Genomic DNA, 6301 nt, shown 5'->3' on the forward strand with positions numbered 1-6301 from the left:
TTGCTTTTGAACTATAGCTACTTCTCTGTGGTTCTTTTGGTGATCTTTCCTTTCAGTGGTCCTCTCTGTGCCTTTATTGAGAGGGAGATTCTAACAACATTGACTTTCCATCGGGAAGGTGTAAGAATTTCTGTCCCTTTTCTCCAAAGAATCCCTTTTGTGTTTTTGTGCATCTACATTTCTCCCCATTATTGTATACAGAAGAGGGGTACTTCATGATGTTTCCAAGTGACATAACCTTTGCTATGTCACAAAACAGCCCTATTATATCTCTTTCTGGGAACTTAGTTATGTTACAAAGAGGGGCCAAAAAGAGTGAGCATTTTTAGAACAAAAAGAATTTTCTTTAAGCTGGTTTTGAGTCTGTTTATACCAGGAGGCAAAACAATTTTTAAAAAGGTAGCCTCTCTTTTTTTGAGGAAGGCAAAACCCTAAAACTTCAAAGTGTCACCGAATTGCCCTGCAATCATGTTTAAAATGCAGACTCTGGTTGAGTAGATCCAGGGAAAGGGCTGAGATCCTGCACATATAATGAGATCCAAGGCAAGGACTTTGCTGCTTGTTCTTGGACAAAACTTTGGAAGCCAGGGTCTGGCTACACAACCAAGGCTGTGGCCAAATACACATCCCTAACACAGCATCAGGCATCTGAAAGTAGCAGGTGATGAGTAAGTGGTCATTGGATGGGTTAAATAAGTCACTCACCATAATTGTGACATGAACAGTAAAAGCCTTAGGATCTGCAAGGAGCTATGATTTAAATGCTCATAGGAACCATGTGAGGGATGTATAATTCTCATTCCCTTTTCACAGATGAGGAAACAGACTCAAGGAGATCTTGGTTGTCCTGGTGATGCAGCCAGCATGTGAACCTACGGCTTGGGCCTGAACATCTGTTTCATGCAAACTTTCTATGGAAGGGGACACTGGTCACACCTGTGTATTCCTTGCCCATCTATAGAGTAGCTCTGAGTACCTTGTGGATACTTAATAATTTCACTCATTTTATCGGTGAATTTCCTTATCTTTGTCAATGGCATAGTTCTTTAATGTGGAAAGTGTTATCATTTTGCTCTAACACATAGCTTTCCAAGTGATCAGAGAAAATACCCTGTAGAACAGGGGCACTTAATTGAGTGCCTGGAGAAGCATCAGGATCTGAAGAACTTTTGAAATTCTTGACAGCAGCATGGGCTAAAGAGGGAAACAGTTTTGCACACCTGGAAAAGGGTAGAAGTGCTAGATCTTTGCTGATCTGATTATTATTATTTTTTTGGTACTGGGGATCGAACTCGGGTCCTTGCATTTGTGAGGCAGGTGCTGGAACTATTGAGCTAAATCCCCAGCCCTTGACCTGATTATTAATGCTAATGTCCCAGGCACTGTGGCTTTTTTCTTCTAGGCTCTGTCAGATCCTGCACAAGTCCTTTGTCTCATCTCTGGCAAGGTCGTTTTCATCATCAGCTATCGCAAGGCTGGCTCTGTGCCTGGCACTCAACAGGACCAAAGTGCAGTGGGACCGACCATAGGGCTTGGGGAGCGGCCTTTCTCTAGAAGTCTATTTCCCATCTAAAATGAAAGTTCTGTGTCCTGTGTCTTTTGCACCTGTGACGATGGGGAAATGAAGGTGTCATCTCTGATTTTGTCACTAGGCTGTGCTATCGGTCCATGGTCTGGTTCCTCTTTTTCATCTGCTCGGCTATAATGCATTATTTAAAAGGATGATTGCTACCAAGAGTTAGACTTACTGTGTATAATGTCACACAAAATGATCCGTAATGAATTGGATAGGTCAGATAATTCACTGCATCCCTTCTCCTTTGAACCCACTTTTGCATGGATGGTACCTGGAGGGCAGGTGGGGCACCTCCCTGCCTCCACTCTGAAGGATGCACAGATTCATTGCGAAAGCCCACAGGTTGCTGAGGACTCTTTCAAATGGGAATGCCTGCCTCGTTCCATATGCTTCATCATGACACTGATGGAAAATGATGCCTCTAATGCAAGCCGCACCTCCTTCTAGTCTCAATTTTAGTTTGGCAGCATTAGATGGTGTAGCTTACAAGTGTCACCCCTGGGGTGCATGGTGCGCTGGAAGTTTTGTTGCCTGGGCAGCCACTGGCCAGGTGGGCGGCACATGAAAGTGGCCTCCAAGGGTGCTGCGGGCTTCCCGGCTGATGTCCTGCCTAGACAGCCTTTCTGGGCTCTCTGCCTGCGGACTTCCTCTAGGTGGCAGCATGCACAAGGGAAAGCCCCCTGGGGCCTGAACAGCGGGTGGGGGTCCCAGCCAGTGCCGGTTCTGCCCAGAACCATGTGGCTTAAGTGGCTTTCCGACCCCGCAGGCTCCATTTTCTCCTCTGTAAAATGCAGACTTTAAGAGCTCTCTGTCAGCATAGTGATAGTTCTTCATTTATAGGTTTTTGTTTTTGTTTCTGCAGTGCTAGTATTGAACCCAGAGCCTCAACCCTGTTAGGCAGGCATCTGCCACTGCTACATCCCCCCCACCCCAGGGTTCCTCATGCAATGTGGCAGACATTTAGAGGATTAGGGAAATTTAGGCTTCAGGTCTTAGCTTGTTTGGTGGACCCAGAAGGCAGAGGCAGGAGGATGGCACATTTCAGGCCAGCCTGAGCAATTTAGCAAGAACCTTTTTTTTTAATTAAGAAGAAGAAGAAGAAGAAGAAAAAAAAAAAAAGAGCTGGGGATGTAGCTCAGTGGCAGAACCAGCACGAGGTCCTGAGTTCAGTCCCCAGTACAGAAAATACGAATAACTACCACGCAGCTGAGAGCAGAAACAAGCCTGGGCAGATGGCCCTTGTCTTAGTGTTAGTCTTGTCCTATTCAGTTCTGGCTGCTATCACAAAGCATCTTAGATTGATAATTTGTAATAATAGAAAGTTACTCCTCACAGTTCTGGATGAATTCAACCACAATCCACAGTTCTGGATAAATTCTGGATGAATTGAGACCAGCATGCGTTGGGGCTGTTTTATAGATGGGACATTTTGCAGTGTCCTTACAAGTTTGAATGGTTCCTTCCTACCTCTCCTCTAAGGTCGGCAGTCCCATTCCCCAGGGCTCTGCCCTTGTGACTTCAGAAGCTCTTCAAGGCACTACCTCCCTGTGCTGTGACACTGGCAATTAGGTTTCAGCCCAGAACTTTGGTGAAGACAGAACATTCAGATTACAGCAGTGCTTAAGGTCTTTTCCCCGTTCTGCACTTCAACCTCTCCTGTGTTCTCCACCTTTGCAGCCTTGACCTGGAAAATAATCAGGTGAATGAAACAATATGGAACCAAAAACATGGTGGGTAATTAGGGTGACCTCGATTACTCATCTAGCATATTCATCCTTTACTCATTCAGGGGACAAAAATGCCCACAAAATGTGCTTTTCCTGTCTGCTGGGGAGTTACTGCCATTTGAGCTCTGCCTTCCCCCAGCCTTCTCTAACCCTCAAGGCAATGCCTGGTCCTTTTACTTCTGTGCTTGCTCTTTGCTCCTCAAAATGCAGAGATTATGTTGTGCCCATGTTTATCTTTGAACTTTTCCCTGAATTTACTGTACATTGTGATTATGCATATATGTCTGCTTATCTGTAAAGAAGGTATCTGTAAGGTGACTTTCAATAATTTCCATGCTTTCAGCAGCTAACAAGATGCCTGACCCATGGTAATGACCCAAGAAGATTTTTTTTAAGTTTCTCAGTAAAATTTATGACATTTTAGTTTGCATTTAAGTCTTAGATATATTACACACAAGGTAACAGAGATAGAACATTAAGAAGGAAACTGTTTCACATTCAACATCCTAGTTAGCCTGCCTGCCTCCCACAGCAGATGGCTTGCTTTTGCAGTTATTCCTGGATTCCCGTCTTTCATATGTGGCCAAAGGGGCTAGGGCAGATGGCAAACTTTTTAGAACTTTCAGTGATAATAAACAGCCTGCTGTGCCATGCGTGCCCTGTGTTCACCACACTGGGCTAGGGTGTAACTCAGTGGCAGAGTGCGTGCTTAGCATGCGTGAGGCCCCGGGTTCCATCCCCAGCACCAAAGGGGAAGGGAGGTGAGGGTGGTGATGGTGGTTGAACCTCGGCTTTATGTCTGGCCTAGGAGCCGCCTGTGACCCCATGAGTCCAGGCCACCAGCTATGTTTGGGTGCAGCCTGCTGAAGGCTCCTGAGAAGATTTTTGAATGAATGAACGGGTGAAGAGAGTAGATGGGAAAAAATGAAGCACAGATAATCCTTCTTACAGTGTCAGCACAACTGATGTCAAGGTCATACATTTGCACCCTCAAATCTCGTTTTTTTTTTTTTTGATATTGTGTTCAAATATAAACCTCATATTCTCTTTTATTTTCCTTGAAGGCTAAACTTTTGCTTTTTTCATCTATAAAGATGTTTTAAAACTCCCATCTTGAAGCTGTAAAGATTTTTCTCCCAGCAGCTAGATACAGTTATATAAAATTCACCCACCTTACAAATGAAAATGATTGATACACATAAAAAAAAAAAGTTATCTGCATCGGGTAATAAAACCCAGCTCGAGTCTCATTTCATGAATTGAACAGAGAAGGCAGGCTCCTTAGAAACTCAATGGCAGGGAATTTAAGAATGGAGAGAGCTGGTAGTGGGAAGGAAAAGTCACCTTTGTTAATGTTCCAGACAGTTTATATAGGACCCAGCCTTTAATCCTCCCTTAGTACAAGTCAGTTCATGCCAGCCCTAATGTTGCTGGGGAGGGAACATGGGGCTCTAGGATGTGAAGGGAAGTATCTGAAGTCCTGCATGCCAGTTGGTGGTCCTGGCCTCTGGCTGGATTTCTGTACCTGCAGCCCCCCCCCATGTGGGCAATTTCATCCTTGTGCCACTTAAGGGCAAGGCTGTGGGTGCACGCAGAAACCGAGTACCTCTGTGGTCACATGCCATTTTTTTTTTTTTTCTGGTACTGGGGATTGAACTTGGGCCCTTGCACTTGCAAGGTAGGCTGTGGAACCACTGAGCCAAATCCCCGGCCCCACATGCCTTTGTTGATCACTCCTTGCCCAACGCTGTGTCCTGGCTTGCTTTGTCATCCACAGAGGTTAAAATGGGGGCCAGAAAATCAGGCAGACATGGGTTCTAATCTCACCTCCTCCACTTGGGTGAGGTATAGCTTTGGATAGAGTCCTGTCTTGGTTTCTTCATCTGTGAAGTTGATTGGTTTACCCTTCATAAGACTGCTTTGAACATTCAGTGACGATGAATATAAAGTCCTTAGAAATGTGCTTAGGCAGAGAAGGTGCTCAGTAAATGTTAACTTGGTCACTGGATGAGTTATTTAGAAATTAATCATGTTTTTACATTTCCCCTTTTGTTTTGTGACAGGCTTTTTCCAGACCATTTCTAGCTCTAAGATCACCATGCTGGGAGTTTAAAACTTCTTCCCTTTCTCCTAAGCACTTATTTCAGTCTTCTGGGTGAGGTCTTACTAAATGTTTAAATCTATGCTGGTTATGAATATGAAGGACCCCCTAGAGTAATATTGTGCAAAAGCCTTACAAGAGATGCTCGTGACCCTGAATTGTTTCATAAAAAGAAATTAAGAAGCATTTTGCCTTTCTTTTCTTTTTTCCTCATTGAGTTTATCGGTACATTTTAGGTATACAATACAGTTACATTCATCATTGGGATCTTGTACCTTTACATGACAGGTATTGGTTCTCATTATTTCCCTTTGTCTGTGCCCACCCTTCACCCCCTCCTCCCCTCCCCCTTTACAAACACTTCATTTCCATTTTTTCATTTTCTCATATTTTTTTCTTTTCCCTTACTAGCTTTCCCCTACCCTTCCCACTTTCCCTACACCTTTAGCCCCTTTCTTCCTATTTCACATTGTCCATTATATCATTAGGATCTTATGTACTATTATAGTTTATTTACACCAGAGAGCATTTTGCCTTTCTTAAGGAGAAGGAAAGGACTTCACATCTTTGAAGACTTGTGTCCTGTACCCAGGTGGAAGTGACCTGCAAATGAAGGCCCCACTCTTTCCAGGTGCATCTGGATTTAGGGGTTGATTCTCCAGACGGAAAAGAACAAGAGTCCATTTCTGAAGGAGGAACTTGTAATTCCTGAGCCACCAGAAAGACGGATAAGGGGGTTGGCAGGACAGGAAGACCTTGAGATGGAGCATGGTGTGGGAGGTACTGAGTAGACTGAACCTTCACCCTTACATTGTGGGTCTCAAGGAGATTTCCATGAAAGTCTTCTGGGTGCATAGGGAGTGTGGTCCCTAGCAAAGCCTTTCCCTTTAAATGCAC

The sequence above is a fragment of the Fukomys damarensis genome, unplaced genomic scaffold (genome assembly GCF_012274545.1).
Source record: "Fukomys damarensis isolate Sample0158 unplaced genomic scaffold, DMR_v1.0_HiC HiC_scaffold_5, whole genome shotgun sequence".
Classification (NCBI taxonomy): domain Eukaryota; kingdom Metazoa; phylum Chordata; class Mammalia; order Rodentia; family Bathyergidae; genus Fukomys; species Fukomys damarensis.